The sequence below is a fragment of the Diaphorina citri genome, unplaced genomic scaffold, assembly GCF_000475195.1.
Source record: "Diaphorina citri unplaced genomic scaffold, Diaci psyllid genome assembly version 1.1 scaffold112, whole genome shotgun sequence".
Taxonomy (NCBI): Eukaryota; Metazoa; Arthropoda; class Insecta; order Hemiptera; family Psyllidae; genus Diaphorina; species Diaphorina citri.
Genome location: NW_007377549.1, coordinates 15,777 through 29,258, shown reverse-complemented (window position 1 = coordinate 29,258; position 13,482 = coordinate 15,777). Strand labels below are relative to the sequence as shown.

At 34.5% G+C, this 13,482-nt stretch overlaps 1 protein-coding gene across 1 annotated transcript in view; it reads left to right on the top strand.

Moving 5' to 3' along the window:
• Positions 1 to 13,482, top strand: part of LOC103524664 (afadin-like) — a 43,817-nt gene that overhangs the window by 17,588 nt on the left and 12,747 nt on the right. The window lies entirely within an intron of this gene.

Below are 13,482 nucleotides of genomic sequence, written 5' to 3'. Positions count from 1 at the left end.
TATTGGAATCAAACTTGAGATTGATAGGAAATATTTTAGTCTCCGTTTTAGAGACTTTCTAATGTCTTCAAATGTGTGGGTCTTTTTTTTTAATCTCTAAATTTAAATTTGTTCTTTCTTGAATCACGAATAATCCCAGCCCCAGCCCTTAGTAATAATAGTAATATTGAGGTTTCAAATTTAAGTCATTTTCCCGTAAACTTTTTTAATGTTATTTACTGTCAATTGAAGACAGCCAAGTTAATTACCGCATTATCAGCCCTACATAGAAAGTAAATCAATTACAATGTTGAGAGAAGTAAATTGAAGGAAAAACCAATTTGAAACTGAATTAATTACCGCATTATCAGCCCTACATAGAAAGTAAATCAATTACAATGTTGAGAGAAGTAAATTGAAGGAAAAACCAATTTGAAACTGTAATGGCTCATAAAGTTGCATCTGTTTCTCATAGCTTGCTTGAAAAGTTTAGACGAAGACTTTGGATTGAATTGAGATTATCCACATGCTTCAACACTCTGAAATGTGGAAATACTTGAATTAAAGGTTTCAGAAGATGGACCATAGAAATAAATCCCTTGGAGGTGATATATTCTATAGATCGATCGATGAGTATTGAAATACATTTTTGCAAAATAATATAGTCGAAGTTCTCTAATGGGGAATCCATGTTCCCATTTATCCTAGTTAGAGAAGTGTTTCCCAATTTACAATTACAAATGAAGGGGCCACTGATTGGACTGACAGAGCAGGTAATATTAGTTCATTGGCATTTGCTAGTAACATGTGAGATGGAAGTGTTTACAATCTTCATGTTGGCCCAATTTTGAACCTTTGTTTGCGCTTTCGCAGAAACCCAATCTGCATTTGTTCATAAAACTACTAACCTGGGGGTTAGACATTGATGCGACCATTTCATGTCACAGATTGAAATTCTATATGTCTGTAATAATTAACGATGGAGGTGGTAATTTGCTGATTAAGATGAGCGCTTACCATGTCGAACAATGTGGGTTTAATTCTTTTTTTTTTTTTTTTTTTTTTTTTTTTTTTTTTTTTTTTTTTTTTTTTTTTTTTTTTTTTGACACCGATAAAATCATTTTGCGATGAAAAGTCATGTTTGTGTCACATTGCCTCTGATACATAACTATCTGGTGAATAATTTGCAATACTGTTTATTACTGGATGTGTCTCTTTCACCATTGACAATGAAATTCGCAATCTTCTTGTGTTGAACATCCTATTCACCAAAATCTGACAAATCTTTGAGAGTTTTACGGAGAAAAAAAAGAACATAATTTATACATTACTCGTATTATGTAATTTATACGTAATAGTGCCTAATATTGCTCAATATTTCCCTCTAATAACTGTAAAATGCGATTTTATTTTCGAGTATCTATTTTGAGGGATCCAGTTTGATTGCAATAATTCTAACAAAACACCGCAGTATTTTCTTTATTACAAGAAGTATCTCAAACCGCTATGATGCTTTTCGCCACCTCATCATACAGGTTTCGAGAACTAACCGCAAATGTTGTAGAAAATGTCTTCGGTTAACTTTAAATCTTGTATAGAAATTTATGCAAGAAATAAGTGGCTTTTGGTTCTTTTTTGGTTCTCTGGACAAAATTTGCACCACCACTTTAGTGTTCCTGGTAAAAAGACCTTTAATTTGATATATAGGTCGACCGGGTTTGGAAAAGTCCTTCTATGGGGACAGACAGAGTGACAGACAGACGACACCGAAGCGAATACAATAGCACGTCCCTTATACCTTTTTATTACTATCGTAATAATAAAGGAAGGACGGGCTAAAAACGGACACAGATCATACTTTCATATTATGTAGGTTGGAATGTCCGAAGCTTGAAACTAACACAGTGAGGGGATGGCTTTTTTTTTTTAATGAGTTAAAGTGTCGAAATAGAGAAAGAAAATGACAACACTAAATTACCTTCATTACACAGACATGTTTTTCGTACTTTCTCGAGAAAACTTAGGTAAGGTTTCGTGAGAGGGGGGGGATTTTGGTTTGTATCGTGAAAAAGTTTGTGGTTGGTGGGGGGGGGGGGGGGGGGGGGGGAAGAGCTACTTTGCCGGTAAATATTTATTTCTTTCTTCTATCTTTATTTTTCTTGGTATGTACAAATATTTGAAATATTGGTACGTGTCTCCAAATGGTTAATGAAACCAAAATAGGTGTAGGAATAATTAGCAATTATAAAATGAATTCCTTGTCCTCCTCCTCCTCCTCTTAATCAATAATACTGATTAGGATGACTAGTAATTATTTTATTTGAAACACAACACAAGGAAGAATTTGGCCCTCGCTTCCCAGATTTTTGAATAATGTACCTATCTAATATGTTTCTCACAACTTTGCCGAATCTGAAGGAAAACACGAAACAAAACGTTTCCTTGTTCATTTTTCTTGTCAGTTTAAATCAGGGATTCAGGGAGAATGTTCTATCACGAACCTTCATGTTTGCTTCGAATTTCCTTAAACATTTTCCCATTTAATTTGTAATGCTCTATTAAGTCGCCGAGGTTCATTAATTAATTTATCGGAGATGAGTATGTTTCTCACAACTTTGCCGAATCTGAAGGAAAACACGAAACAAAACGTTTCCTTGTTCATTTTTCTTGTCAGTTTAAATCAGGGAGAATGTTCTATCACGAACCTTCATGTTTGCTTCGAATTTCCTTAAACATTTCCCCATTTAATTTGTAATGCTCTATTAAGTCGCCGAGGTTCATTAATTAATTTATCGGAGATGAAGTTGCGAAAGGTTGACTTGGTTCGCGCGGGGTTGGATAGAACAAATACATAATCATATTCTTCTCCGGCGTTCAGACGGGGTCGGCATTTTTCGTCAGCCTCTCAATCAGCGGTTGACTTGGTTCGCGCGGGGTTGGATAGAACAAATACATAATCATATTCTTCTCCGGCGTTCAGACGGGGTCGGCATTTTTCGTCAACCTCTCAATCAGCCCTAGGGTGATTTGCTTTGGGCTGACATTTGGTTTTGGCTACAAAATTTTACGAGTGGATGCCCTTCGCACTCAACCTTTGCTTTTTCTTTAGCAGGGAAAATTTCAGGCTGGCATTCTCTCTGTTTAAAGTCCCTCAGCCAGACCAAGCTGGTCTACTCCCTAATTAATGTCCCCCAGCCAAACACATACTCGTGTACAAGAGCCTCTTGATAATAAAATAATCTTCCCTTACATAAATTTACTACTGGCAAAAAAGGACTTTTAAGTCCTACGCGAATGGTAAAGTCTAAATGAAGTGTTTGTAATTTTATTGTAATTAGTACCCTAGGGTGATTTGCTTTGGGCTGACATTTGGTTTTGGCTACAAAATTTTACGAGTGGATGCCCTTCGCACTCAACCTTTGCTTTTTCTTTAGCAAGGGATATTTCAGGCTGGCATTCTCCCTGTTTAAAGTCCCCCAGCCAGACCAAGCTGGTCTACTCCCTAATTAATGTCCCCCAGCGTGTACAAGAGCCTCTTGATAATAAAATAATCTTCCCTTACATAAATTTACTACAAAAAAGGACTTTTAAGTCTTACGCGAATGGTAAAGTCTAAATGAAGTGTTTGTAATTTTATTGTAATTAGTACATTTGGCGCATTACAGCGAGCGATAAACACTGACATTGAAAACTCATGCAGATAACACTTGACATTTACAATTTGGATTTATGTAGTAGAAGTTTAATGTTATCATTGCATGGTAGTTGAGACTAACGCCTTACTTGTAATGGGGATGTTCCATGTATCCTTTAACATCCTTTCAGCTGGAAATTTACATATATTAATAAGCCATGAAGATGGTCTCGGTCCAATGTTTATAGCTTTTCAGCTGTATTGTGCTATTAGTACCTTGTTATTCAACAATATCTAGTCTATATCATCGTGCAAGCATTACAAATTACAAATTCACCTAGCAAGCTTGTGATTTATGCGGATAATATCTTGCCACGTATTTCATCCTTATACTTTATTTATGTTTTCCTGTGTGTCTATGCCTTCATGCAGACTTGTGAGCCTTTTCACAATTTGTCGTCCTTGGCTTAATGTCTATTTTATGGGAATATTATGACGCCATTTCTTTGCGTCTAGCGTTGAAAATCCTTTTAAAAGGAAAAGAAATCAGTGTCTGAGGAAATTTATTACCACATCCTTGTCGAGTGAAGAGTATGTACAACCCGTGGAAATCGGTTATTGGATAGATTTGAATAAAAATAAGAAAGTTAGAACTTGACTGTACAAACTTTTCACATTGACTGTGTTGTTACTGCAGCTTTTATAATAAATGGATTTGTCACTCGCTTGGGTTGACAAGGTTGATATTTGTGGAGTATTTGTTAGAATTAGTATGAGTGAGTGAGTCAGTCAGTCAGTCAGTCAGTGAGTGAGTCAGTTACACAAGGGGCTGTATATATTTTAGACTCAGGCATGTCAGCGGTTGTATTCCCTATTTGCATTTGAAAATTAGGGACACTCTCTCCTCCTGAGTTGTATACTTGTATTAGGCGTAGTCCTCTTCTTTTACTTTTTCAAGAAATCATCAAAACATTTTTGAAATGACGTACCTACAAGACGTTACGTCATTATTAGAATACAAGAGAAGAAAACAGATTTTCCAATTTATTTCAACGGTATTTTAAACATTGAGACGTATGTTACAGTTTTAAGTTGAATACGTGGGTACACAAGAGTAATTCGGACTTAAGTTTCGCACTTCATCTCAGATATCAACTTTACACATAATATAATATGTATAAATGTAGATGTACATAGATGTTGAAAATTAAAGCCTTAATTGAACACACAGTGAGAGCAGCATGTTTGTATTGTCAATGAAGGCTTATAATATTCAATACTGAATGGCGACAGTTAATTAATAGATGTATGAATATTTTGACTGGATGTAAAATATTCCTGTCTTCCGAATGTGAATTTCGGGGATAGTGTGGAGTTTGTGCTGGTAGCTGGATATTAAAGAAAAATGCTATAGGAATTCAAATGTTTTTTCAGCAAGAAATTTCCAGACAGGGAATATTAGACGCTTTGAAGAAATTACCAACTAGTTTTCTTATGCGAAAACAATCAACCCCAGCTCATATTTCATTTTCTATTCTAGTTTGTAGTGTCATGGAAACTTGTCTGCTCAAATCAAATCGCACCTCACTAAATAGTGACGCGTGTTTTCTCAAGTTTTCAAGTTTCACACTTCCTTATTATAAAAATGCTAATTTTTAAACTTTCAGACCTTGATAATTATTAACCCGTTTGCATTCGCATTCTGCGCGTATTCATCTCTTACTCATATTTTTGTTATGTTTATACTAATTCTCATCCAGTTCAATTTATTGATGAACGATACACAAGAGATAAATGAAAGCACACAAATAAAGAATTATCAAATAATGGGGGTAAAATTAAAGAGCAGAAAGAGAGAGAAAAAAAAAATCTCAAGTACAATGATTGCTAAAGAGAGGAAGACAAACAATTCAATTTGGGGCACAGAGTCAACACGAAATTATTATAAAGACCATAACCAAATTACTATCGATTTGACAGAATTTTCTACTCGAAGCAAAGATTTTAAAAATAAAAATAACACTCTATTGGAAACTTGATGAAAAAGAAAAAAAACCTTGCCACATAAATAACGTAAAACACTTGGAGTACCTACTTGGACAAAAGAGGAAAAATGAAAGAAAATGCTGTATATTATGCTAATTGAACATCTTACTGACTTTAAAATGAGCTGAAAAGTTCTCTTTAGGGTGAAAAGTTTCAGCTTCCAATCCATTATTCATAATATTCATCGATACTCTGGATTTTTTATTATTATTAATTTTTTTTTTTACTGTGAGATCTGTATGATTCTAGCTGCACAATATATGTACCTACAAACAATTTTAGCAATGGTATGTACATTATGTGGAGTATTTCATCTCATTTTGTTTATGAAGTTTTATGCTTTGTCGTAGTCGCTGATATAAGACTTGATTTAAATTGGAACGTGTTCATGTTGACGGAAGTAAATGTCAATTAACATCACAAGTCAATGTTATCTACTCGTTCTTCAAGCTAGAAACTAGAAAATGTTCTTACATTTTAGGTAAAATATATCTGAGACTTTGATAAAAGTTAACCCATTTTGTTTTGATGGTGGTCTTGTTCTTTGTTAGAATGAAATCGAGTTGAGTGGTATGACAGTGACACAACGCGACGCGATGGCAAAATAGAAATATTACAGTCTGCAAACATATTAACCTTAGATAAAAGTTAACCCATTTTGTTTTGATGGTGGTCTTGTTCTTTGTTAGAATGAAATCGAGTTGAGTGGTATGACAGTGACACAACGCAACGCGATGGCAAAATAGAAACATTACAGTCTGCAAACATATTAACCTTGTGTCTGTCACTAACCAGAAATTTGATTTTACATATTGAAGTTTGAAAGAATAACTGAGTCTGAAATTTCAAGAGAAAATGCATTACGTCTAGATTTATAGAAGTTAGTTTATATTCAGTGTAGTCATTTTATCAAGTTTCTCCGTAGAGCTTTCAATAACACAAACTTGTAATTGACATACAAACTTCTATCTGCACTGATAACTTTCAAATTTTCAGAACTTTACGTTCGTTTAGAGTAGGAATAAAGTTAGGAAACCTCGGCCAAACGTTTCACGATAGTTTTGCAAAGAGTTACTCGTACTTTACAGCTTGGAAATTTTACAAATCAATCAATTGGACAGGATATTGTTAACCTTCCAAACTTACTGACATTGTGGCTACCTACAAAATAAGGTGAAACTTTCAACAACAAAAATTACATTCTTTTCTAAAGGGAAAAAAGTGTTTCTGAACATTACTTAACTTTATGCTTATGGAAATTCATCTTCTTTCCTCTTGTCTTTGTAGATCTTTTCAAAGGAAATGCCCCGGGTAGCCTTAAATCTTTTCGAAAAATTCAACTTGAATTGGAAGTTTTGTAGAAATAAGAAACGCTGTATTTGTACTTTTTATGTATGTTTCAGGGTATGACAAATATGTGTTGAGAAAATGTCACTTTGTTTGTTTGTTCCTCCTTCTTTTTGTTTTCCCTTAAACCTTTTCCATTCAATATAAAAATGATCTCATGAAAGATATAAATTGAAAAGTTCGAATCCTTTTTGTGATGGACAAATGGAAATTTTGTGTTAGATAACAAATCCAAACATTCAACTTTCATTTCAAATATTAAGGAAAGTTGGTAACCCTTTCCCAATGTATGGACATCATTTTAGAATGCCTAGCACGTTATTAGAATTAAATTTCAAAATTTCCCCTCTTTTAAAATGGAAGTGTAAATTAATATTTCCGTCACAAAGTTAGCCAGGTTCAACATTAGATACATAACACGTACAACGTACGGGCAAGATGGGGTTTTTCCGCTTTAGTTAATTCTGAATTGTTCTCAATTTGATTTGATGTTCAAATTTGTATAAAAATTTACTACGATATAATTGTTCTCCTCAGGAGCTAAATTCAGATAGCAGCTGTTACCTAAACAATTCTAACCAAATATTGTGAATAAAATATGTTATTCATATTCGTTTAAAATTAAATGGAAAGGAACACTGTTTGACAAAACAACGAAGTCTGTTTTTCATGCCATTCTTTGTTTCTACTGTATGCACAACAGATCTTATGTAACTACTCTGAAACTTCAAAGTACCTTTAGGGTTGAAAATAAATCCCCTTGGTTGTAAATGTGATTAAAAAAAGTGTGCCTGAATTCCTTTTGAAGAATAAGTCTAGTATACTTTAGTTCAATACAAAATCTAAAACTGTGTCGGGATTTTTCCCTCTTGGAAAAAAAACCTTTCCACTGCCTGACTTGAGGAAAAACTCCCCTAGACCCTTTTCTAGCAAAGGGGAGAGAGCCCTACTGCGTAAGGAAGTGAAGTCCACAAGTTTTTGAGGAAATATATAGGAACTGTTTTAAAAAAAAAAAAAAAAAAAAAAAAAAAAAAAATCCTCGTGTTGAAAGCTTGCATTCATTTAGCATTGGAGTGCTGTTATGATTTGACATCAAGTACCAAGCTCTTACATAATTTATAATCCTTCATAGCTTTATACATAGGTAGGTAGATAAATATACATAGGTAGGTAGTAGATTATACACTAAATTTTATTAACAAAAGTAACATTATACTGATTTGAGTTCTTTATCAAGAGAGAAAAATCCTAATCTCTATTTCTTTAACTGAATTAATAAACTCTGATCAGTATCACTTCCCCATCTCCCTTCCTACTGTAAGCTTTCACTCAATTTTAAAAGACTCTTCAATATAAGTCATTTCCATTTACAAATTGGTTTTCTTTGTTTGAAGATTTCGTTGATAATGCCACCCGCGCGAAAGCTTAATACTTCTCTCAAGTTAGGGAATTTCAGGAACTTAAAATTTAGAAGCAGAGTATCGTAACATCTGATACTTGATACAATGATACATGTGGGGTATCGGAATGACACGTAAGATGTTTAGAACCAGATTAACTTAGGTTCCAATAAGTAAAGGGAGCTTTTTAAAGAAAGGAAATAACAAAATAGACAATAAATACATTTTCACGGAAATACAGTTTGGCTTGCCTTCCTTGATTACATCGACTGTATGAGACATCCTGTAGCTTAATCTCTCAAATCCAGGGTATTAGCAAGGAACCAACATGAAGATAAAATCTACATTGCTACCATGTTGGTATTTAGTTTTTCTTCCGATAATTTTCATCCAGAGCTAAACTTTGAAAAAGTTGACTAATTGAAAAGACAGGGACTGACAAGATATGGAATCAGACAGGCAAGATTAAGTTTTTTCTAAACAAAATTCCTTGTAAAATCGTTTTTCTAAATTTTAACTTGTACAAACTCAAGTTCAATGTAAGTACAAATTACATAGTCATCTGATTAACACTGTGGTTTTAAATTCACGGAATTGTGTCACTTCTAGATAGTGACCATCTGTTGATTTTCTTTCCAATTTTTCTATGCATTTGAAAGTTTAAGAAAAAATAAAGTTATTACTTGAGAGTACATTGGCACAACCTATGTATATTAGTGAGTATTACTTGTAAATTGAAGAAATGGATTTTAACTTTCAACCTTGATGTCTAACCACCAATTCATTTTCGTTATTTTTTCAAAACATTACTTGTAAATTGAAGAAATGGATTTTAACTTTCAACCTTGATGTCTAACCACCAATTCATTTTCGTTATTTTTTCAAAACACCCCCCTCCTGTTTATTTTTTTTTTTTTTTTTTTTTTTTTTTTTGCTACTTGTGTATTCAGTTTTATGCTGATGAATCTCATGGGTTTCAAATACCGGACGCTGTATAATGTCTTCTCATTTGTTTTGCTGAAATCTATTCATCCCTGACCAGAGGACAATGGTCGATATGATTTTCATGTATGAAATAAAATAGTTGGAATAAAGCAATTAATAAATATTTATGTGGAAGAGGTTCAGGGGGTAGAGATTTTTAGTGTCATTGCGATCTGCATCAGTGGAGATAGTCATCTGAACCCTCTGATGAAAATAATAATATTAAAATAGAAAGGAAAAAGGCACAATACTGGAATGTCTAATTTTTTCATCATTTTTAAGATTACAAGAAATGTCAACTGTCATCATCCCTTGAACAAACTTTATTAAACCATCTTCATTTGTTTGTGGAAGTGTCGTGAGCAGAAGTTTCCAATGAACATTGGACATTAGCTGAGGTTTACTATCTAGTTGGTTATAGATTTTCATGTGAACCCTGTTTGTGGGCTCAAAGTATCCTTTGTGATGTGTGTATGATAGATGGATTCTAAAACTGTGTCGGGATTTTTCCCTCTTGGAAAAAAAACCTTTCCACTGCCTGACTTGAGGAAAAACTCCCCTAGACCCTTTTCTAGTAAAGGGGAGAGAGCCCTACTGCGTAAGAAAGTGAAGTCCACAAGTTTTTGAGGAAATATATAAGAACTGTTTTCTTTCCATTAACTAATAACATACATAATTTTACCGTAAGGCAAACTGATTGAACGCCTATGTTGACACGTGTGGAATAGAATAAGAGAAAATGAACACACACAACAAAGGAGTGTCTATTTTGTAGGTCAAAATAAACAATACGAGTATTATTTCAAACTAGTTGGTATGCCCTGTGTTTTGGCTACGGAAACAGTCTTTTGGCCATTATTATTTCTCATTCGATTTTTAAGTTCTTTAAACAATTTTTATGTTTATTTTTCGGGGTACTAACTTTGAACCTTTTAAACTTTTTCTTTACTAACCTATGTTATCCACGTGGAAATGACCTTACTAAATTTTCAAGTCGCTACTCGAACCCCAGTCCCCAGGATTACAAGTATGACGCTCTAGCCCCGCGCTATTGGGACTGGTTAGCTTGGTATTTAGAATTATTAGCGATTTTCATTCATAAAGTAAACTTTATGTTTTATACATATATTGGAACCTAAGTTAATCTGGTTCTAAACATCTTACGTGTCATTCCGATACCCCACATGTATCATTGTATCAAGTATCAGATGTTAAGATACTCTGATATGTTTGACATTTAGTCCCAGAACAATAATATATTGGAACCTAAGTTAATCTGGTTCTAAACATCTTACGTGTCATTCCGATACCCCACATGTATCATTGTATCAAGTATCAGATGTTACGATACTCTGATATGTTTGACATTTAGTCCCAGAACAATAATCCCCAAATCTTTACCACAATTTCCCTCAGCTTAATTTGAGTGATAGGACACAGTATTATGTACTTGGCAAATCTAATCTGTTGCCGAAATCATTTTATCTGCAAAGTATATGAGGTAAATTTAACACCAAGTTTTATTGTTTTTCCAACTCGAATATAAACGGAATTCCGTTCGCGTGTAATTAATCATTTGATAAAGGTTAAAAGTTTTACGAAAAAAGCGTTTTTCTCGAAAGATTTAGCCTGTAGGTTCTGGAGAAATGTTTTCTTGACTGGAAAAGTAATGGAAGTAAATCACTTGGAAACAAAAGTAGAAAGTAATTAATCATTTGATAAAGGTTAAAAGTTTTACGAAAAAAGCGTTTTTCTCGAAAGATTTAGCCTGTAGGTTCTGGAGAAATGTTTGCTTGACTGGAAAAGTAATGGAAGTAAATCACTTGGAAACAAAAGTAGAATATTTTGACTAATTGTTCAATAATGATCCTGGAAGCGAATGGCCAAAAGAGAAGCTATGGTGAATTCTTTTGACGAGGGAATGAAAAATGAAATGTATCCTTGAGGATTTCCAGGATGTCATCAGGTTTCACACATTTTCTTCGCTCTGCTAATGTTTAACTTTGCAGCGCTTTTTTCTAAGCGAAGTAAATTAAATTTAATTACGTTCTGCCTTTTTAGGTGGCATCATTTATCATCTCTACATTATTTTAAAATTCAAGCGTGATATATGCTCTTTGTGAGATTTTTACACCGCTTCCTTGAAACTTACATGAAAAGAAAGAAGGCCGGGCTAGTTCCTGAAAATATGAACAAAAATACCCGGATGCATAGGGAACTGAAAGTCTCATAATAAATGCATCACTCGCTGTCAGCAGTTAATTATTCAGTATTAAATTAAATAGAAAGCATAGAAAATTTATAATAATTTTTAATAGTAGAAATTTTATAATAACTTATTTAGCTCTCACCGCATAGCCAAAAAGCTGAAAAAATCTGCTTTTTTTTCTATCAGAAGTCCCATCCCCCCAACAAAAATCTTTCCGATGACATTCTACGTGAAGGAAAGAGTCCCTGAAAATTAATTATACATTTACAGTTTGACAGCTTCATATCAGCATTAAGAAAGACTGAAACAAACCACAGATGAACGTCACCCATTACATGGTCACGATACCCAGCGGGCCCGCCTGAGATCGAGAAAAAGCTTCCTCCGGAAAACAATACCTTGCCCAACGACACCTGAAACTAGAAGACTGCAACTCTGGGAAGAAGCAACAGGAAACCCAAACCTACAGGAAGAACTTGCGGATGGACACCAACTACAATACCCTGTTTGGAAGACTCTGAACCGACTCAGGACGGGAGTGACCCGTTGTAAAGCTAACCTAAGGAAGTGGGGCTACGCAGATGAGGACGGATGTGAGTGTGGGTCAATCCAGACCGAGGCTCACCTTCTCACTTGTCCTGACCTCCCTGAAACTTGCACCATGGAGGATCTGAAAGTCGCAAACGACAAAGCAATTGCAGTGACTAGATACTGGATGAACAAGATCTAAACAACTTGACAACAATGGTGATCCGGACTCGGAAAGTAAGTAGTAAGTAAGCATTAAGAAACTATTGGGCTTGAACACTAGTGCTAATTAGCATTGGTTTAGAATTGGAAACTCATCTGCAGTAGGTATCAATAATTTCACAATATTAAGATTGATTGGATTTCTTGCGAAACACTTCAGATTTTCAAAAACCCAAACTAACCCACGTGTGTTTCAAAGTTCTGTCAGCCATGTAAATTTAACCCAAACTTGTTGAAGAGCATGAAATGGGAGCTTTTATAATGCAGGTATTATTGTTGGTGTTTTATGGGACCAATGTGTTCTCGATTCAAGTAGCTCGTAAACCCTCGAGTCGCGTTCAGACCGTCTGACAGACCGCGCGGTCTGAGCGTGAGTGAAGGGCATTAAACAATATTGTGGGTGCATGCTACATTTTCAGCATCTTCATCATTCTCGATATTTTGAAATCTCTTACATCACGGCTGACTACTTTTCTGTTTTAAACCACAAGGTTTTATTTGCTTCAACAAACTTCCACTTAGATAGCCGATTTTCAAATAAATCTCTTGTTTACCCCTAGGCCAACTAAATTAATTTCAAGGTTCAATTTATATTTTCCCGTACTGATAGATAGACCTATAGCTTCGTTGTGGAAAAACATTCTTTGCACGCATCGAGAAATTCTTCTTGGCCGTTTTTTCTCTCATACCTATACATTTTTTCCCTTTTTCAATGTGAACATTTTTTGCCCTGGTCAAATAGAACCGTCTCTATTAGGTGGTTAGAAAGATTTCCTGCTGTGAAAAGTGTATTATACTGATTGTGTTGGGGGTCGATGTGTACAAGTATAGTCATATCGAGCGCCATATTATGTCAGAGTCTACTTGATCGCGTTCAGGAGAACTAATTTGATTTTATTCTAAAAGCTTTTTAGAAGTTCTGTCTTCCATGTATAATGCACTTGGATGTTAGAAGGAATGGTGTACCGATGAAAACAGCTGTGACAATCTTTACAAGGAACGAAAAATAAAGCGTGAGCGTTAGGTACTTTGCCCTTTAAAATGTTCCACAAAAAAAAAAAATTACTTTCCTGCTTTCCGGGAAGGTAAAATGTACTCGAAAATTGAGTCTTCGCTTTAAAATAATAATTATA